The following is a 22,932-nucleotide window of genomic DNA, read 5'->3' as shown; positions in this document are numbered from 1 at the left end:
GTATCAGAAAGAGGGACAACCGTTGCGGCGCACACAATATTTTTTTTTTAAGATACGCCTCTAATTCCACCCAATCCCTGTCCATACCCACCCGGTTCAGCCCACACAGTATAATGCTCCCATAGTGCCTCCCACACAGTATAATGCCAAATAGCTGCCAACATAGAGTACAATGCCCCCATAGATGCCACCATACAGTATAATGCCCCATAGCTTCCCCATAGATCATAATGCCACATAGCTTCCCCCATACAGTATAATGCCTCCACAGCTGCCCTATACAGTATAATGCCCCCATAGATTCACCCATACAGTATAAAGCCAACACAGATCCTCCCATACAGTATAATCCCGACACAGATGCCCCCATGCAGTATAATGCCCAAACAAATTCCCCCATGCATCATAATGCCCCCATAGCTGCCCCATACAGTATAATACCCCCATACAGTATAATGCCCACACAGATGACCCCATACAGTATAATGCCCCCATAGCTGCCCCATACAATATAATGCCCCATAGCTGCCCCCATACAGCTTAATGCCCCATACAGCATAATGCCCCCATAGCTGCCCCATACAGTATAATGCTGCCCTTATACAGTATAATGCCCCCAAAGCTGCCCCTAGTGTCAGTGCCAACATATAAAGTGCCAGTACCTGTAATGACAGGGATAGGGAAACAGACAAGTGAGCCCTAATCTACCCGCCACTCAGTCCCTGCCTACTTGCAACGACCCGCCCTAGGCGACGGGGTACAACTGGGCGACGGTCCCTACACTCAACTCAGTAAGTGCACGACAACAACCAGACAAGGAAACACAGAACAAAGGGAAATGGGGCAGTTGCCCACGGCAACACCGTGAGCAACAAGAGTAGTAAACGAGCCGAGTCAAACCAGGAGAGTACGAGGTGCCAAACGCAGAGCAGGAGAGTAGTGAACAAGCCGAGTCAAACCAGGAGTGTACGAGGTACCAAACGCAGAGCAGAAGAGTAGTCAGTACCCACTTACCCGGCCGAGTTTGAGACCCCTGGTCTATACGAAGCAGGGACAAGTAGTTCAAGAAGCTGCAGCAGGGCCAGGAAACCAACAGAAAAGAATCACAAGCAAGGAGGAACAGGAAAGGCAGGTATAAATAGACAGAGGGCGGGAGCTAGCTCCGTCTGGCCAGGCTGTGATAGGCTCTCCCACTCCTAAGCCTGCCATCCTGAGTGGTGGAAGATGGAGTCAGTCTCACAGACATAGAAGCAGGTGCAGACTGATTACCTATGGGCGTGGATACAGAAGCTGTGCCTGGCAGATCCTTAACAGTACCCCCCCTTTTATGAGGGGCCACCGGACCCTTTCTAGATGGACCTGGTTTATTGGGGAAATTAAGGTGGAACCTCCTGACCAATACCCCAACGTGAACATCCCGGGCGGGTACCCAAGTCCTCTCCTCAGGCCCGTATCCTCTCCAATGGACCAGGTACTGTAGGGAGCCTTGGACCATCTTGCTGTCCACAATCTTGGCCACCTCGAATTCTACCCCCTCAGGGGTGAGAACGGGGACAGGAGGTTTCCTCGAGGGAGCCAAGGACGGGGAGCAGCGTTTAAGGAGGGAGGCATGAAACACGTCGTGTACTCGAAAAGATGGGGGCAACTCCAGTCGGAAGGAGACACGATTGAGGACTTCAATGACCTTGTACGGCCCTATAAACCGGGGAGCAAACTTCTTGGACGGGACTTTAAGGCGCAAGTTCTTTGACGATAGCCACACCAGATCCTCGACCATAAACAAGGGGTTAGCAGAACGTCTTCTATCTGCCTGAGTTTTTTGTATGCTCTGGGACGCCTCTAGGTTCTTCTGAACCTGGGCCCAGACTGTGCACAGTTCCCGATGAACGACCTCTACCTCGGGATTGTTGGAACTACCAGGTGAAACGGAGGAGAACCGTGGATTAAACCCAAAATTACAGAAAAAGGGGGAGACCCCTGACGAGTTACTGACCCGGTTATTAAGGGAAAATTCAGCGAGTGGAATGAATAAGACCCAATCATATTGACAGTCAGAGATAAAACACCTTAAATATTGTTCTAGAGACTGATTAGTCCTCTCGGTTTGGCCATTAGTTTCAGGATGGAAGGCAGAGGAGAAGGACAGATCAATCTCCAACTTTTTACAGAAGGCTCTCCAAAACAAAGAAACAAATTGTACCCCTCTGTCAGAAACAATATTGACAGGGACCCCATGGAGACGCAGGATGTGTTTGACAAACAAGGTAGCTAACGTCTTAGCATTGGGTAGTATTTTGAGGGGCACAAAGTGGCACATGTTACTGAAGCGGTCTACTACAACCCACACCACCGACTTGCCTTGAGATGGAGGCAAATCGGTGATAAAATCCATGGAGATATGGGTCCAAGGTCTCTGGGGAATGGGCAAAGAATGTAGTAAGCCCGCTGGTCGGGACCTAGGAGTCTTGGACCTAGCACAAACCTCACAAGCGGCGACGTAGGCCTTAACGTCTTTAGGCAACCCAGGCCACCAATAGTTTCTGGCAATGAGGTGCTTGGTACCCAGGATGCCTGGATGACCAGATAGTGCGGAGTCATGATTTTCCCTAAGTACCCTTAGCCGGAATTGCAGGGGAACAAACAGCTTGTTCTCAGGAAGGTTCCCGGGAGCTGAACCTTGATCAGCAGCAATTTCAGAGACTAAATCAGAATCAATAGAGGAAATGATTATACCTGGAGGCAAAATACAAGCAGGATCTTCCTCCGAAGGAGGGCTGGCCATGAAGCTACGCGACAGTGCATCAGCCTTAATATTTTTAGACCCAGCCCTATAGGTAACCAAAAAATTGAATCTGGTAAAAAATAACGCCCATCGAGCTTGTCTCGGGTTTAGCCTCCGGGCCGATTCTAGGAAAACCAGATTCTTGTGGTCGGTAAGGACCGTTACCTGGTGCCTAGCCCCCTCCAGGAAGTGGCGCCACTCTTCAAATGCCACTTTAATGGCTAAGAGTTTGCGGTTGCCAATATCATAGTTACTCTCAGTGGGCGAAAACTTCCTGGAGAAGTAGGCACAGGGACGGAGATGGGTGAGGGACCTGGTACCCTGGGACAAGACAGCCCCCACTCCCACCTCGGACGCGTCAACCTCCACGATAAATGGCTCCATTTGGTTGAGCTGAACCAACACCGGGGCCGAGATAAAGCACTTCTTAAGGGCCTCAAAAGCCTGGACAGCCTCAGGAGGCCAGTGGAGGAGATCAGCACCCTTGAGAGTGAGGTCCGTAAGAGGTTTAGCGATGACCGAGAAGTTAGCAATAAATCTCCTGTAATAATTAGCGAACCCCAAGAAGCACTGTAACGCCTTCAGGGAGGCAGGTTGGACCCATTCCGCCACAGCCTGGACCTTGGCGGGGTCCATGCGGAATTCATGAGGAGTGAGGATTTGACCCAAAAATTGTATCTCCTGCACACATTTTTCGGTCTTCGCAAACAGTTTGTTTTCCCGAAATACCTGGAGCACCTTCCTGACATGCTCAATGTGGGAGGACCTAAACTGGCACCTTAAGGCAGGGTCATTCCACCGAGAAGCTACGCACCACTTCCTAAAGTCAGAGCAATACTCCTCAACAGGTCTCTTACCCTGACGTAAGGTCACCAGCTGACTCTCGGCAAAGGCAGTCCTGTCAGTCTCGTCATAAATGAGTCCGAGAGCAGAAAAGAAAAGATCAACGGAGGAAAGTTCAGGGGCGTCAGGAGCCAAGGAGAAGGCCCATTCTTGGGGCCCTTCCTGGAGCCGGGACATAATTATACCCACCCGCTGGCTCTCAGAACCTGAGGAGTGGGGCTTTAAACGAAAATAGAGCCTACAACTCTCCCGAAAGGAGAGAAAAGTCTTCCGGTCCCCTGAGAACCGGTCAGGCAACTTGAGGTGGGGTTCAAGAGGTGAGGTGAGGGGCACTACCATGGTAGCATCAGGCTGGTTGACCCTCTGAGCCAGGGCCTGGACCTGTAGGGAGAGACCCTGCATTTGCTGAACCAGGGTCTCAAGAGGGTCCATAGTGGTGTGAGGGACCAGGGTAGAGTAGGTATATGGCCTTGTGATTATGTAATGACAGGGATAGGGAAACAGACAAGTCAGCCCTAATCTACCCGCCACTCAGTCCCTGCCTACTTGCAACGACCCGCCCTAGGCGACGGGGTACAACTGGGCGACGGACCCTACACTCAGTAAGTGCACGACAACAGCCAGACAAGGAAACACAGAACAAAGGGAAACGGGGCAGTTGCCCACGGCAACACCGTGAGCAACAAGAGTACTAAATGAGCCGAGTCAAACCAGGAGAGTACGAGGTACCAAACGCAGAGCAGGAGAGTAGTGAACAAGCCAAGTCAAACCAGGAGTGTACGAGGTACCAAACGCAGAGCAGAAGAGTAGTCAGTAAGCCAGGGTCTATACCAGGGGTCTCAAGCACGCGGCCCGCGGGCCGCATGCGGCCCCTGGGGCTGTCATCTGCGGCCCGCGGGACACAGAGCCGCTAGTATCGGCTCTGCTCCGAGACTCTGGAATTCCCTGACATCGCTGTCCACATATGAACAGCGATGTCTGGGGCTTCCCCAGAGCCGGAGTCCCGAGCAGAGCGCTGGTGTCGGCTCTGCTCCGGGACTCTGTGGAATTCCCTGACATCGCTGTCCACATATGAACAGCGATGTCTGGGGCTTCCCCAGAGCCGGAGTCCCGGGCAGAGCGCTAGTACAGGCTCTGCTCCGGGACTCTGGGGAATTCCCTGACATCGCTGCCCATATATGGACAGTGTGTCAGGGTCTTGCCCAGAGCGGAGCAGAGCGCTGGTGTCGGCTCTGCTCCTGGACTCTGTGGAATTCCCTGACATCGCTGTCCACATATGAACAGAGATGTCTGGGGCTTCCCCAGAGCCGGAGTCCCGAGCAGAGCGCTGGTGTCGGCTCTGCTCCGGGACTCTGTGGAATTCCCTGACATCGCTGCCCATATATGGACAGTGTGTCAGGGTCTTGCCCAGAGCGGAGCAGAGCGCTGGTGTCGGCTCTGCTCCTGGACTCTGTGGAATTCCCTGACATCGCTGTCCACATATGAACAGCGATGTCTGGGGCTTCCCCAGAGCCGGAGTCCCGAGCAGAGCGCTGGTGTCGGCTCTGTTCCGGGACTCTGTGGAATTCCCTGACATCGCTGCCCATATATGGACAGTGTGTCAGGGTCTTGCCCAGAGCGGAGCAGAGCGCTGGTGTCGGCTCTGCTCCTGGACTCTGTGGAATTCCCTGACATCGCTGTCCACATATGAACAGCGATGTCTGGGGCTTCCCCAGAGCCGGGGTCCCGAGCAGAGCGCTGGTGTCGGCTCTGTTCCGGGACTCTGTGGAATTCCCTGACATCGCTGCCCATATATGGACAGTGTGTCAGGGTCTTGCCCAGAGCGGAGCAGAGCGCTGGTGTCGGCTCTGCTCCTGGACTCTGTGGAATTCCCTGACATCGCTGTCCACATATGAACAGCGATGTCTGGGGCTTCCCCAGAGCCGGAGTCCCGAGCAGAGCGCTGGTGTCGGCTCTGCTCCGGGACACTGTGGAATTCCCTGTCATCGCTGCCCATATATGGACAGTGTGTCAGTGTCTTCCCCAGAGCGGAGTCCCGGGCAGAACGCTATTATCGGCTCTGCTCCGGGACTCTGGGGAAGCCTCTGACATCGCTGTCCATACATCGACAATGATGTCAGGGGCTTCCCCAGAGCAGGAGTCCCAGTGATGTCAGGAGCACAGCTGGAGTCCCAGGAAGAGCCTACTAGCGCTCTGCCTGGGACTCCAGCTCTGGGCAAGCCCCTGACATCACTGGGGCAGCCTCTACAGAGGGCACTGGGGCAGCCTCTACAGAGGGCACTGGGGCAGCCTCTACAGACGGCACTGGGGCAGCCTCTACAGAGGGCACTGGGGCAGCCCCTACAGAGGGCACTGTGGCAGCCTCTACAGAGGGCACTGTGGCAGCCTCTACAGAGGGCACTGTGGCAGCCTCTACATAGGGCACTGTGGCAGCCTTTACAGAGGGCACTGTGGCAGCCTCTACAGAGGGCACTGTGGCGTGATCTACAAGTGGGTGTGTGACAGTATCTGAAGAGGACACTGGCATTATCTAGGGGTGTGTTGCATTATCTACAGAGGGCACTGTGGCCTTATCTACAGAGGGCACTGTGGCCTTATCTACAGAGGGCACTGTGGCCTTATCTACAGAGGGCACTGTGGCCTTATCTACAGAGGGCACTGTGGCCTTATCTAGGGGTGTGTTGCATTATCCACAGAGGGCACTGCGGCAGCATCCACAGAGGGCACTGCGGTAGCCTCTACAGAGGGCACTTTGGCAGCCTCTACAGAGGGCACTGTGGCAGCCTCTACAGAGGGCACTGTTGCAGCCTCTACAGAGGGCACTGGGGCAGCCTCTACAGAGGGCACTGGGGCAGCCTCTACAGAGGGCACTGGGGCAGCCTCTACAGAGGGCACTGGGGCAGCCTCTACAGAGGGCACTTTGGCAGCCTCTACAGAGGGCACTGTGGCAGCCTCTACAGAGGGCACTGTGGCAGCCTCTACAGAGGGCACTGTGGCAGCATCTACAGAGGGCACTGTGGCAGCCTCTACAGAGGGCACTGTGGCAGCCTCTACAGAGGGCACTGTGGCGTTATCTACAAGTGGGTGTGTGACAGTATCTGAAGAGGACACTGGCATTATCTAGGGGTGTGTTGCATTATCTACAGAGGGCACTGTGGCCTTATCTACAGAGGGCACTGTGGCCTTATCTACAGAGGGCACTGTGGCCTTATCTACAGAGGGCACTGTGGCCTTATCTAGGGGTGTGTTGCATTATCCACAGAGGGCACTGCGGCAGCATCCACAGAGGGCACTGCTGCAGCATCCACAGAGGGCACTGCGGCAGCATCCACAGAGGGCACTGCGGCAGCATCCACAGAGGGCACTGCGGCAGCATCCACAGAGGGCACTGCGGCAGCATGCACAGAGGGCACTGCGGCACTATCTAAAAAGGGGCTGCCCAATCTTGACATGTGTGCTAACTGAGCCGCCGGACTGCATTTAGCGACACTTAAACTGGAAAGCTGGATTGTTGAAATAAGCACGTGGAGAAATATCTCAAATTTTAAACCTAGCGCTATTATTCTAGTAATGTAGTATTATTATTCTAGTAATATAGTATTATAGTAGTTCAAATAACTAATTGATTAACAATAATTTTGTATTGTATCAAATTTGAAAGTAATGCGGCCCGACCACTTCCCATTTTTTCTATATGCGGCCCACTTACCCGGCCGAGTTTGAGACCCCTGGTCTATACGAAGCAGGGACAAGTAGTTCAAGAAGCTGCAGCAGGACCAGGAAACCAACAGAGAAGAATCACAAGCAAGGAGGAACAGGAAAGGCAGTTATAAATAGACAGAGGGCGGGAGCTAGCTCCGTCTGGCCAGGCTGTGATAGGCTCTCCCACTCCTAAGCCTGCCATCCTGAGTGGTGGAGATGGAGTCAGTCTCACAGACATAGAAGCAGGTGCAGACTGAATACCTATGGGCTTGGATACAGAAGCTGTGCCTGGCAGATCCTTAACAGTACCCTTGTAGATAGTGCCACTGTGCCCATGTTGATAGTGCCCATTTAGATAGTGCCCCTATATAGTGCCGCAGTGTCCATGTTCATAGTGACACCCCCCCTTGAAGATAGCACTACCCCCCCCCCTGTAGATAGCGCCATTGGGACTGCCTCTAGGAGCTGAATCCCTAGCCAGAGCATAGGCTGGGGATTCCGCTCCTAGAGAGAAGCCCTGATGTCTCTGTCCATATATGGACAGTGACGTTAGTGGCTACACCTTGAGTGGAGTTCCCATTGCCAACTCTGGCTGGGGATTCCACTCCAGGAAGAGCCCCTGACGTCAATGTCCATATATGGACAGTGACCTCAGGGGTTTCCTCTAGGAGCGGAATCCCCAGCCAGATAATTGGCAACGGGTATTCCGCTCAATCAGTAGCCACTGACGTCACTGTCCATATATGGACTGCTCCCTCTGCTCTTAACTAACTCTGAAGCAGGGAGCTGATGGTTCCCTGCTTCAGAATTGGGTTCAACTGTATCTGAGGCCTGAGGACGCAGTTGACAGCGGGACATACCCCCGGCCACCCGGGACGGTTAGGAGGTATGGAAGTGTTTTTTTTACATGTGGAACTAAAATGCTGTTACTTTCTTTTTACCATGCAGTCCTTTCTGTGTGCTTCTGTAGGGTTCTTGTGGCTGTTCTCTGTGTAGAATATAAAGGCTATGTTCACACGGGGTATTTTGCCGAGTTTTTTGACGCGGAAACCGCGTCGCAAAACTCGGCAGAAACGGCCCGAGAACGCCTCCCATTGATTTCAATGGGAGGCGTCGGCGTCTGTAAAACTGCCTCGCGGGAAAAAGAAGCGACATGCCCTATCTTCGGGCGCTTCCGCCTCCGACCTCCCATTGACTTCAATGGGAGGCAGGAGAAAGCGTATATCTCGCTGTTTTATGCCCGCGGCGCTCAATGGCCGCGGACGAAAAACGGCGCGATAATTGCCGCGAAAATCGGCGTGCAGGGAGAGGAATATCTGCCTCAAAGTTCCAAACGGAATTTTGAGGCAGATATTCCTCCCCCAAAATACTCCGTGTGAACATAGCCAAACATTGCCCTCCAGACACAAAAACAAAAAAATTAGATATTTACAAATTCATGTACACATTAAGCTCTGTTCACATCACGTTTTGCCTTTATATTCAGACGTATGTGCTGAACAGAGTCATCACGTCGTCGCCTCACGATCCCGCAGTTCCGATGGGTTGTTATGGCAGCTGTGAGCCCAGGTCTGTGCCATTCATCTGAAAGCGTTTTTTTCTGCAGCAGGTTCATGGATTTATTCACGTTTCGTTTAGAAGGATAACACTCCCTTTTTAAGCTCTTTATTATGGAGAAAAGTGTAAAGATAAAAAATACTATACATATTTGGTATAGTCGCCTTTGTAATGACCCAAACGATAAAATTAACACAATATTTTATATAAGCCGTAAAGAAAAACTAAAAAAACAATGTCAAAATTGTTTTTTTTTAATCATCGCTCCTTCTAAAAAACTGAATTAACAGGGCTAAACAAATTACCATGTACTGCAAAATAGTACCAATGAAATCTACAACAAAATAAAAATGTTAGGGATCTTCTGCAATATTTTCTGAAATTTATTTTTCTAGCAAACATAAAAATGAGGTATCGCCGTAAGTGTAGCGACCCACAGAATTAAGTTATCATGACATTTATACAAGACGGTGAACTCTGTAACACTAAAACAAAAAACAATGGCAAAATGTCTTGTTTTTTTTCCTACCTCACACCAAAAAAAAAAAAAAAAAAAAAGTTCTACAACACATAATATGTACTCCAAAATGGTGGCATTAAAAAATACATATTGTCCCGCAAAAAACAAGCATCTACTTGGCTACTTTGATTATTGAAAAAAAAAAAAAAAAAGTTTGGGCTTTCAAAGCGCAGAGATGAAAAAACTGAAAAAATAAATCATTGCGTCCTTTGGTCCAAAATAGAAAGCATTCTTAAGGGGTTAACAAATGCTGGCTGGCAATAGATATATATGACAATCTAATAAGGAGGTAAACAATCTTTAAATGAATACAGCCAGTTAGATTACTGTGATACTGATACAGAGACAATCACCGAGCAACAATGACGGACCTTTCCATCCTCCACAGTATATATATGTATAAATGGGGTTCCTCCCTTCTCAGCATAATGATTACAAGCCATTTACATTAAATTTAAGTCAGGTTGTTGTTTGTTATGATGGGAATCTCCTCCTATTAGAGGTCATTGATAATAGAGCAAGCCCATTTTATAGCTGGCAAGTAAGTGCTAACTACCCTGCTCTTTGTTTTTTCATGTCTACCCTGCACAATTAGGCATGAGGTAGTAATTAGTAGGCAAACACTGTCTACTATGTACACAGTTTAAAAGCTAACAATGTCTACATGTCAGTAAATAATATAAATTATATGTCAGATTTCTGATATAACATAATATGATATATATGTAACAATTTTCCTCTGCTGTAACTACCATAGAAACAGTAACGAAGTGCAGAGATTGTGAATAGACATTCCGTGGAATGTCTATTCACTGTCTAAACACTTCAGTATTGTTAATGTGTAAGTATAAGACAGCACATAAGGATCTAACAGGATCCCTATGCGCTGAGTAAATGAACGGAGAGGAGTGCATGATGCTGATTGGTCAGCGTCATACACTCCCCTGTACATTGCCCACTTTGTCTAAACTAAAAATACGCCCACTTGGGTATTAAGCAACTCATTAGCATAAATCTAAAAACGCTAATAAAGTGGTAAAAATAGATCGATTTTTTAAAATAAAAAGCACTGCTGTCACCTACATTATAGCGCCGATCTCCTTATGTAGGAGATAGGGCACTTATAATGTGGTGACAGAGCCTCTTTAACCCCTTCAGGACTGAGCCTGTTTTGGCCTTCAGGACGAAGCCGATTTTTCAAATCTGACATGTGTCACTTTATGTGGTAATAACTCCGGAATGCTTTTACCTATCCAAGCGATTCTGAGATTGTTTTCTCGTGACATATTGTACTTTATGTTAGTGAAAAAATTTGGTTGATAAATTCAATATTTATTTGTAAAAAACACCAAGATTTGGAGAAAATTTGCAAAAATTAGCATTTTTCTCAATTTAAATGTATCTGCTTGTGAAACAGATAGTAATACCACACAAAATAGTCACTAGTTAACATCACCCATATGTCTACTTTATGTTTGCATCGTTTTTTGAACATTGTTTTATTTTTCTAGGACGTTACAAGACTTAGAACTTTAGCAGCGATTTCTCATATTTTCAAGAAAATTTCAAAAGGTGATTTTTACAAGGACCAGTTCAGTTCTGAAGTGGCTTTGAGGACCTTATATATTAGAAAGTCCCCATAAATCACCCCATTTTGAAAACTGGACCCCTCAAAGTATTCAAAACAGCATTCAGAAAGTGTATTAACCCTTTAGGCGTTTCACAGGAATTAAAGCAAAGTAGAGGTGAAAGTTACAAATTTCATTTTTTTTTTACAAAATTCATTTGTAATAAAAAAATTTCTATACCACAGGAGGTTTTACCCGAGAAATTTAACTTATTATTTATTGCCCAGATTCTGCAGTTTTTAGAAATACCCCACATGTGGCCCTAGTGCGGTCATGGACTGAAACACCGGCCTCAGAAGCAAAGGAGCACCTAGTGGATTTTGGGGCCTCCTTTTTTCTAGCATATATTTTAGGTACCATGTCAGGTTTGAAGAGGTCTTGTGGGGCCAAAACAATAAAGACCCCCAAAAGTGACCTCATTTTGGAAACTACACCCCTCAGGGAATTTATCTAGGGGTATAATTAGCATTTTGAACCCACAGTTTTTTTTGCTAAATTTATTTGAATTAGTTTGTGAAGGTGAAAATCTACTTTTTTTCTGAAAAAACGTAGAAATTTGTAATTTTTTCAAGGAATAAAAGAGAAAAAACACCCCAACATATGTAAAGCAATTTCTCCTGATTATAGCAATACCCCATATGTGGTAATAAACTGCTGTTTGGACCCACAGCAGGACTCAGAAGGGAAGGAGCACCATTTGGATTTTGAAATTCTGATTTTGCTGGTATAGTTTTCAGTGCCATGTCGCGTTTGAATTGCACTGGAGGGAACAAAATAGTGGAATCCCCCGGAAAGTGACCCCATTTTGGAAACTACACTCATCAAGGAATTTTTCTAGGGGTAAAGTTAGCATTTTGACCACACGGTTGTTTTGCTGAATTCATTGGAATTATTCTGTAAAGGTAAAAATCGACTTTTTTTCTGAAAAAAGGTAGTCATTTTTAATTTTTACAAGGAATAAAGGCGAAAAAGCACCCCAACATTTGTAAAACCATTTCTCCCGATTACGTAAATACGCCATATGTGGTAATAAAGTGCTGTTTGGACCCACAGCGGGGCTTAGAAGGGAAGGAGCGCTATTTGGCTTTGGGAGCTCAAATTTAGCTGAAATGGTTTTTGGGTGCCATGTCGCATTTGCAAAGCCCCTGAGAGGCCAAAACAGTGGAAACCCACCAAAAGTGGAAATTACACCACTTAAAGAATCTATCTAGGGGTATAGTGGGCATTTAGACCCCACAAGTCTTTTGCAGGATTTATTAGAATTGGGCCATGAAAATGAATATCAACATTTCTTCCACTAAAATGTTGCATTTTTTTAAATTTTACAAAGGATAAAGGGGGTAAAAGCTGCCCAACATTTGTAAAGCAATTTCTCCCGAGTACGGCAATACCCCACGTGTGGTCATAAATGGTTTTTCATTAGAAAGTAATTAACCCTTTCTGGACTGATCCATTTTTTTCTTTTCCTTTTTAGTTTTTTCCTCCCCGCGTTCGAAGAGCCACAACTTTTTTATTTTTCAGTCAATAGAGCGGTATGAGGGCTTATTTATTGAGGGACGAGCGGTCGTTTTTATTGGTACCATTTTTTGGTACATACAACTGTTTGAGCACTTTTTATTACATTTTTAGCTAGAGCGAAGGTGACCAAAAAAACAGCGATTTTGCCGTTTTAAATTCTTTATTTTTCACGTGAGACGCTCCATACATCACCCCCCACACTAAGACATGCTATGTTGTGGTGCGCGAAGGGGTTAATGCGCAGCGCATGGTGCGGAGTGAAAATTACAATTTTCCACTCATATGCCACTTTAGTGCACTATATGTTATGCCCAGTTTGTGCCACTGAAGACAAATACCTCATAAAATATTAACCGGGTTCTCCCGGGTATGGCGATGCCATATCTGTTGACGTAAACTGGTGTTTGGGCACGCTGCAGGGCTCAGAAGGGAGGGAGCGTCATTTGGCTTTTGGGGCGCAGATGTAGCTTGGTAGTTGTTCTGTTTGGGGTTTTACTGGTGTTTCAGTTTGTAATGTGGGGGCATATGTAATCTGTGCGGGGTACATCAGGGTACATGTTATCTGTGCGGGGTACATCAGGGTACATGTTATCTGTGCGGGGTACATCAGGGTATAATAAGAGGGTATAATAATGCAGTAAATAAATAATAATCCGCAGATGTGTGGCCAGTGTCGCACTGGTAAATGGCGCCCAATCTTATCTGCTTTTGGAACACTCCGCACATTTTGCATCGCCATATTCTGAGAGCCAGAACGGTTTTATTTTTTCTCCACCGGAGCTGTGTGAGGGTTTATTCTTTGCGGGACAATCTGTAGTTTTCATTGGTACCATTTTGGGGTACCAGAAATTTTTTTGATCACGTTTTATTCCATTTTTTGGCAAGCAAGGTGACCAAAAACCATCAATTCTGACAATGTTTTTTATTCGTTTTTTTATGGCCTTCACCCTGGGCTATATATGACCATTATACTTTATTCTGCGGGTCGATACGATTACAGCGATACCAGATGTATATAATTTTGTTATGTTTTGCAGCGTTTGTGCAATAAAATCACTTATTTATAAAATAAATACATTTTTGTGTCACCCTATTCTGAGAGCCATAACGTTTTTATTTTTCAGTCAAAAAAGCGATGTAAGGGCTTGTTTTTTGCGGGACGGGATGTAGTTTGTATTGGTACCATTTTGGCGTACGTGCGACTTTTTGATCACTTTTTATTGTATATTTTGGGAGGGTTGGTAACCAAAAAATTGTGATTCGGGCACTGTTTTTTGTTTATTTTTTTTGCGGTGTTCACCGTGCGGGAAAAATAATATTACAGTTTTATAGTTGGGGTCGTTACGAACGCGGCGATACCAAATATGTGTACTTTTTTTAACGTGTTAATTTTTTTCCTATAATAAAAGACTTATTATAGGAAAAAAAGCATTCTTTGTTTATGTCACTTCTAACTTTTATTTTTACACTTTTTAAAAACATTTTTATTATCTTTTTTTTACTTTTTTTACTTGTCCCACTAGGGGACACTTAGACTGGCAGCTCTGATCGCTGCTGGAATACATTACACTACACACGTAGTGTAATGTGTTCTAACTGTCATTGTGACGTGACAGTCACACTGACAGGAAGCATCGGAGGACCGGCCGGGGGCTGATCCTCCGAGGCTTCCGTACATGGCAACCCGGAGGTCATTATCTGACCTCCGATTGCCGTGATAAGGATCGCCAGCCCCCGCAAATACATGTGGGGGGCTGCCGATCCGCTGTAAACCTCTTCGATGTGGTGATCGCAATCGACCACCGCATCGAAGGGGTTAATTGCCGATTTCAGCGGCGACAGGCTGCTGATCGGCAACGGGGAGAGCAGGGCTGACACCCTGCACAGTTAACCGCCGCTGCGGTGTAGCGCCGCGCGGCGGTTAACTGTTAAAGCGCGGACGTAACTGTACGCCAAGGTGCGCAAAGTTACTGCTCACCTGGACGTACAGTTACGTCCAGGTGCGGGAAGGGGTTAACATCTTAACAGTCTAAGGCTGGGTTCACACGAGCATGTTACGTCCGTAATGGACGGAACGTATTTCGGCCGCAAGTCCCGGACCGAACACACTGCAGGTAGCCGGGCTCCTAGCATCATAATTATGTACGATGCTAGGAGTCCCTGACTCTCCGTGGAACTACTGTCCCGTACTGAAAACATGATTACAGTACGGGACAGTTGTCCTGCAGCGAGGCAGGGTCTCCTAGCATCGTATATAACTATGATGCTAGGAGCCCGGCTCCCTGCAGTGTGTTCGGTCCAGGACTTGCGGCCGAAATACGTTCCATCCATTACGGACGTAACATGCTTATGTGAACCCAGCCTTAGGCTTCATTCACATCTGCGTCAGGGTTCCGTTTTGGGCGTTCCGTCGGAACTTTCCGTCAGAACGGAACCCTGACTGAAACAAACAGAAATCATAGGTTTCCATTTGCATCACCATTGATTTCAATGGTGACGCATCCGGTGCAAATGGTTTCCGTTTGTCTCAGTTATGAAAGAGTTCTGTCGTTTTGATGGAATGAATAGCGCAGTCGACTACGGTATTGCTCCCATCAAAACGACGGAAACCTTGCACAACGAAGACAAACGGAAACCATTTGCACTGGATCAGTGGATCAGTCACCATTGAAATCAATGGTGATGCAAACTGAAACCTATGGTTTCTGTTTGTTTCAGTCAGGGTTCCATTCTGACAGAAAGCTCACACGGAAAGCCAGAACGGTGCCTTGACGCAGATGTGAACGAAGTCTAAAGGAAAAGCTTTGCTTTGATGGTATCAGTGCAGGATCAGAACATTTAGTGTAGAGAACGGGATTGGATCCTGTCCCGTGAGATTATTCAATCCCGTCCTTGGCACTAAATATTAGGATGTGTGCACAGAACCTGAGGTCAGTTTCACACAAGCGGATTTGTAAACATGCATAACACGAGTCCCCATTAAATCCGTATTACAGATCATATTGCATCAGTATGTCATCAGTATTTATGGTATGTTCCCACAGGGTGAATACCCTGCGTAAAAGTACACAGGGTTTCCGACCTTGAAGGTGCAGTTTTTTCGGCTGAAAGGTCCGCTGCGGAAAATAGCAGGTAAGTAAAAAAAGCTCATACTTACCAGTAGCCATGGCGACACGTCCCTCTGATCTCCAGCAGCCCGGCCTCCTGGGATGACGTTTCATCCCATGTGACTGCTGCAGCCTGTGATTGGCTGCAGTAATCACATGGGATGACACGTCATCCCTGGAGGCCGGGCTGGACGCAGGAGCAGAAAGATCTGGGTAAGAGATTTTTTTTTTTCTGAGTTGCGATCTTTGCGGCGAAATTACTGCTTTCCCGCTGCAAAAATCGCAACAACTGCTATATGTTGTGGGTTTTACCTCCCATGGAATTCAATGAGGTAAACCAGCGATTCTACAACATAAATTGACATGCTGCGGATTAAAAAAAATGCAACGCAGGTGTCATGTACTCCCATCCTGCTACTTCCTGGGTCTCCAGGACGTCGAGAGTTACTCGCTCAGGCGTCGCCCGGCCTGGCAGACTGAGGCAGTCTGCAGCCATTAGGAGCTCTGGAGCGTCAGGCCAATCAAAGCCTGGCTGATGTTCCTGAGCTCCCACCCTCTCCCTCCGTGTACTTCCCAGGTGACCCTTTGTTATTTCTCTACTGTCTCTGTCTTATCCGTTTGTCAGTTTCACTGGTTATAGTATAGGGACCGCCGCCCAGTTGTGCGCCGTCATTTAGGTCGGGTCGTACAAGTAGGTAGGGAAAGAGGTTTGGAAAGAACAGGGACTTCACTGTGTTAAATTGATAAAGTGTTTCGTTCAATAAAGTCTAAAATTTGTTACAGCCTGAAGGAACGATTTAAATTCTAAATCTTTATTTTTTATTCAATTGTAAAGACTGTCTCATAAGCCCAATATAACCTAATTACAGGCACAAGCAAGCGGTCAGAGAGATGAGAAGCGTCAGTAGGTGTTAGGACGTCTATCCACCCACAGATCATGCACTCTCATTATAGTATATGCTTACACTGGAAACCTTGCCACAGATAAATTAATCCAATGCGTTTCAGTATCCCCAAGTTTATGGGGTACGTCATCGCAACGCATTGCATTGTTTACCTATAATCCTGTGCTGTATACGGTGTGAGTTCCAACTGCCTGGAGCTCCCAGGGAAACTAGGGACGCTTCGTCGTCTGGGCATGCTGACTGGCTGATACACTGGGAGGCTCGCCACCATCTGGGACGTCAGCAATGGCGTGTTCTATGCGGATTGGTCGGCGGGCGAACATACGTCAGTCGGTGGGAGGACTTAAGCCTTTAAATATCCGGCGTCTTCCCGGCGCGTGTGCGGCCAGTGCATCAAAGCCGTACACACGCTGGGAGACTGTAATATGCACAAAAACGGTGCTAACTGGCCCTATATCAATTAAATATAATCCCTGGTGACGTACCCCATAAACTAGGGGATACTGAAACGTGTTGGATTAATTTATCTGGCAAGGGTTCCAGAGTAAGCATATACTATAATGAGAATGCATGATAGACGTCCTAACACCTACTGACGCTTCTCATCTCTCTGACCGCTTGCTTGTGCCTGTAATTAGGTTATATTGGGCATATGAGACAGTTTTTACAATTGAATAAATAATAAAGATTTATAATTTTAATCGTTCTTTCAGGCTGTAACAAATTGAAGAACAGGGACTTCACTGTTTACTGTGTATTTGTTTGTGATAGCAGGTCAATTTATTAAAGTTTTTTCTGCAACGTGTGGATTTGCTGCTACTGTAATATACTGCGGATATTCTGCAATGAAAATCTGCAGTATTTATGCAACGTGTAAACCCGGGCTTACACATCCCTAAAAGGGTTTTCAAGCCAACAAAAATTGATGGCCCCTCCTGACAAACAAATGCAATAACGATGACAATTGAAGTGATTAACATTGATGATTGGCTACAATAGAAAGTAGGGCAAAAGGAAAAGCATGCACATCCAGAACATATCAAAAATAGCAGGTACACCTGAGGAAGCCAGGTTTTTCCTGGCGGTACGTGTGGAACTGGTCTTTGTTTTTTAGTGTGTACCCCCCTGCTGTACGCATACTAAATTTTTGATTCTTGTGATGCTTTGGGTATGTGCCTTATTGTATTGCATGTCATTTTCTTTGATATAGTCTTCTCCTACTTTTGTAATTATTATATTCTTTGATGTTCTTATCCTATTTTAGGAACTTTTAGGGTAAAGCCACACGGAGCGGACCTGGAATACTCCTTAACGAGGTATTTGACAGCCGCCTCTACATAGTGCCAGCGCGGTTGTTGGCCACGTTGCGACCGTGTCAGTGCCGCTCCATGTGGCCTTACCCTTAGGCTGGATTCACACGAGCGTGGCGTTTTTGCGCACGCAAAAACGCGGCGTTTTGCGTGCGCAAAAAACACTTAACGCTCCGTGGGGCAGCAGCATATGATGCGCGGCTGCGTGCTTTTCGCGCAGCCGCCATCATTATGACACTCCATTTGGATGTTTGTAAACAGAAAAGCACGTGGTGCTTTTCTGTTTTCATTCATCCTTTTGACAGCTAATGCTCGAATCACGCTGTTCGCACGGAAGTGCTTCCGTGCGACATGCGTGGTTTTCACGCACCCATTGACTTCAATGGGTGCGTGATTCACGCAAAACGCCCAAAGAACGGACATGTCGTGACTTTTTTACAGCGGACTCACGCTGAGTAAAAATCACGAACATGTCTGCACGGCCCCATAGACTAATATAGGTCCATGCAACGCGCGTGCAAATCACGCGCGTTGCACGGACGTTTTTCCCGTTCGTCTGAATAAAGCCTTAGATGCATCTAAGTGGAGCTCGCATATGTGCGTCACATATAATTCGGCAGGACTGATTCAGTTTGGGGTTTGTGCACACCTTACAGTGTATCCTATTGTGGATCACTGTATGTGATTTTTGTATACAAAGTTTTTAAACTGTTTGTCTTTTTGGTGTTAATACATTTTTTTAATTTATTTTTTTATATCTTCTGGATGTGCATGTCTTTCCTATTGCCCTACTTTCTATGGTGGCCACAATTGTTTCTATAGGGCTCAGGCTGTGCACTCCTTGTATAGTTAGTGTGCCTGCCCATCCTTGGTTGTTCATAAATCGTTGATGATTATCTTGTTACAATGGCTGCTTTTAAAGGGGTTTTCCCATGAGAGACATTTATGACATATCCACGGGATATGTCATAAATGTCAGATAGATGTGGGTCCCAACTCTGGCACCCGCACCCATATCTAGAACAGGACCCCCTAAACTCTGTTCAGCTGCTCTGTTTGCAGCTGAATGAGGTAAATTCCGACCATGAAAAAGGTTATGTTGTTGTGAGTTCACATCAAACTCAATGGTAGTTACGGAAGCACCGTAGCTCGCATGCTACACTGCTTCTATAGCTGCCATTCACTACTATGGGAGTTACGGAAACAGCGTAGCTCAAGCGGAAACGCAAGATAAATTTCAAATATGCACTGCAGGTCAATATTTGTGCAGAAAAAATCAGCGAAATGTAGATGAGATTTCTTAAACTCATTTACTTTGCTGGTACTGTTTTACACTGCGGATTTGCTGCACAAAAATATCTGCGACAAATTTGCACGTAATAAGTATCGTGTGCATTTGGCCTAACAGAGGTTTTTTTTAACTCGCACTAAGGCCCCGTTCACACATGTTGGATTTGATACGGATTCCGATGACATGCCGATGATTCTGCTGTGCAACCTGGGCTTCCATAACACCTCAGCAGTGCCACAGGCTGATCACCTCCATGCCACGCCACATTGATGCAGTAATTCATGCAAAAGGAGCCCCGACCAAGTATTGAGGGCATATACTGGACATACTTTTCCTCAGGACAACATTTCCGTATTAGAAAATCATTTTTGAAATTGGGCTTATATAATATTCTGATTTTCTGAGAGACTAAATTTTAGGTTTTCATTAACTGTTAGGCTGGGTTCACACGACCATGTTACGTCCGTAATGTACGGAAAGTATTTCGGCCAGAAGACCCGGACCGAACACAGTGCAGGGAGCCGGGCTCCTAGCATCATAGTGATGTACGACGCTAGGAGTCCCTGCCTCTGCGTGGAATTCCTGTCCCGTACTGAAAACATGATTACAGTACGGAACAGTTGTGCTGCAGCGAGGCAGGGACTCCTAGCATCGTACATCACTATGATGCTAGGAGCCCGGCTCCCTGCAGTGTGTTCGGTCCGGGTCTTCCGGCCGAAATACGTTCCGTACATTACGGACGTAACATGGTCGTGTGAACCCAGCCTTAGGCCTCATTTACACGAGCGTATGCGTTTTGCGCGCGCAAAAAACGCTGCGTTTTGCGCGCGTATGCATGGCGTATGCACTGCGTATACGCAGCCTTGTTGCGTTTTAAACGCGCAAAAGGCATTTGACAGCTCCGTGTGTCATGATGCGCGGCTGCGTGATTTTCACGCAGCCGCCATCATAGAGATGAGGTAGTCGAGGCCCGTCACTGTCCAAGGTGCTGAAAGAGCTAACTGATCGGCAGTAACTCTTTCAGCACCCTCGACAGTGAATGCCGATCACAATATACACCAACCTGTGAAAATAAAAAGACTTTCATACTTACCAAGAACTTCCTGCTTCCCCCAGTCCGGGCTCCCGGCCGTTGCCTTGGTGACGCGTCCCTCTCTTGCCATCCGGCCCCACCTCCCAGGATGACGCCGCAGTCCATGAGACCGCTGCAGCCTGTGATTGGCTGCAGCCTGTGCTTGGCCTGTGATTGGCTGCAGCCTGTGCTTGGCCTGTGATTGGCTGCAGCCTGTGCTTGGCCTGTGATTGGCTGCAGCTGTCATTTGGACTGAACTGTCATCCCGGGAGGTCGGACCGGAGTTATCGGTAAGTCCGAACGTCTTTTTTTTTTTACAGGTTCATGGATTTTCGGAGCGGAAGTCACTGTCCATGGTGCTGAACCAGTTTAACGCTTTCAGCACCGTGGACAGTGACTGTCTCCTGACGTCGCGTACCCGAACATTTTTTACCGGTGAAGTTCGGTGCGCTCATCTCGAATTTGACACTCCGTTTGGATGTTTGTAACCAGAAAAGCACGTGGTGCTTTTCTGTTTACATTCAGGAGTTTGACAGCTCTTGCGTGATTTTCGCGCATGCAACGCAGGACCGTCAGTGTGGCATGCGTTGTTTTCACGCACCCATTGAAGTCAATGGGTGCGTGTTGCGTGAAAAACGCAAGAATATAGAACATGTCGTGAGTTTTACGCAACGCACTCACGCAGCGCAAAATTCACGCATCGTCTAAACAGCCCCATAGACTATTATAGGTGCGTACGACACGCGTGAAAAGCACGCGCGTCGCACGCGCGTATAATACGCTCGTGTAAATGAGGCCTTAGGGTATGTGCACACGATAACGACCATTACATCTGAAATTACGGAGCTGTTTTCAGGAGAAAACAGCTCCTGCATTTCAGACGTAATTGCTCGTACTTGCGTTTTGCGAGGCATCAATTACGGGCGTAATTTTGAGCTGTTCTTCATTGAATTCAATGAAAAACGGCTCCAATTACATCTCAAGAAGTGTCCTGCACTTCTTTTACGAGGCTGTTATTTTACGCGCCGTCTTTTGACAGTGACGCGTAAAATGACAGGTCGTCGGCACAGTACGTCGGCAAACCCATTCAAATGAAGGGCAGATGTTTGCCGACGTATTGGAGCCGTATTTTCAGACGTAAATGGAGCCATAAAACGCCTCGTTTACGTCTGAAAATAGGTCGTGTGAACCCAGCCTTAGTCATAATCATCAACATTAAGGCCGGACTCACACGAGCGTGTGCGTTTTGCGCACGCAAAAAACGCGCCGTTTTGCATGCGCAAAAGGCACTTAACAGCTCCGTATGTCAGCCCCGTATGATGCGCGGCTGCGTGATTTTCGCTCAGCCGCCCTCATTATGACACTCCGTTTGGATGTTTGTAAACAGAAAAGCACATGGTGCTTTTCTGTTTACATTCATAGTTTTACAGTTGTTGTGCGAATCACGCGCGTCCCACAGAAATGCTTCCGTGTGGTGCACGTGATTTTCACGCACCTATTTACTTCAATGGGTGCGTGATGCACGAAATACGCACAAAGAACAGACATGTCGTGAGTTTTTCGCAGCGGACTCACGCTGCGTAAAAATCACGCAACTGTCTGCACGGCCCCATAGACTAATATAGGTCCGTGCGACGCGCGTGAAAATCACGCGCGTTGCACGGACGTATATCCCGTTCGTCTGAATAAGCCCTAAAATAAAAAATGCTGGAAATAGATCACTCTGTGTGTAATGAATATATATAATATATGAGTTTCACTTTTTGAATTGAATTACTGAAATAAATTAACTTTTTGATTATATTCTAATTCATTGAGAAGGACTAGTATAGAGGCTTAGGCTCAATCAGTTTTAGATGAAGGCTGTCTGCCCTTACGCCGCAATAAACAAGCATATTCCGTTTAGCCAGGAATACATGCTACAGGGAGAGGGACAAGTGGTTTATAGTTGTTCTGCATAACTAAAAATTAGCGGCCTTGATGGTAGCAACATTTACAATACATATGACTGCCCAGGGCTGCCATTAGGAATTTCTGGGCCCCATACTGCCAATGAGTCTGGGCCCCCACCCCCCTCGTTATTAGGAGGGGGGGGTGAAATGTAAAGGGGCGGGAGGTAGGGCACATTAAAAAGAAAACTCTTTGGAGGAGCAGGGCAGAGACAGGAGGTGGGTGTCGGAGGGCAAAGGGGAGGGACTAAGTGCCAGGGCTGGGAAAACTGAAGGTAGCAGTGGTAGCCAGGGGGGAGACGCAACCTCACAGGGGCTCTGTGGAGTGACAGGGAAGAGACAAGAGTGTGTGTGTGTGTGTGTGCGTGCGTGCGTGCGCGCGTGCGTGCTTAGAATCTGTCAGGGTGTAGGAGGGCAATATAAACAAAAATCATTGCACTGAAGCCGTATACACAGGAGAGTCACTCACCAAAATGTAGTCCCTAAGATCTCCCACCGCCACGGGCATGTCTGGATGATGCTTTTGCATTCTCTTCACACGCTGCACACACGTTATCTGTGTAAAAACCAAACCAGAAAAAAATTCAGATCCTAGACCAGACCTGTTAGGTAATTCAGACACCTTTCCACCAGACCCCTACCTGTGGCCAGAGTTTAGCATTTAGACTTTTATCTACAGGGGGGCTGTGTCTGGAGCTATCTACAGGGGGGCTGTGTGTGGCACTATCTACAGGGGGGTGTGTGGCAC

The sequence above is a fragment of the Rhinoderma darwinii genome, chromosome 4 (genome assembly GCF_050947455.1).
Source record: "Rhinoderma darwinii isolate aRhiDar2 chromosome 4, aRhiDar2.hap1, whole genome shotgun sequence".
NCBI lineage: Eukaryota > Metazoa > Chordata > Amphibia > Anura > Rhinodermatidae > Rhinoderma > Rhinoderma darwinii.
This window is presented reverse-complemented; position numbering follows the sequence as displayed.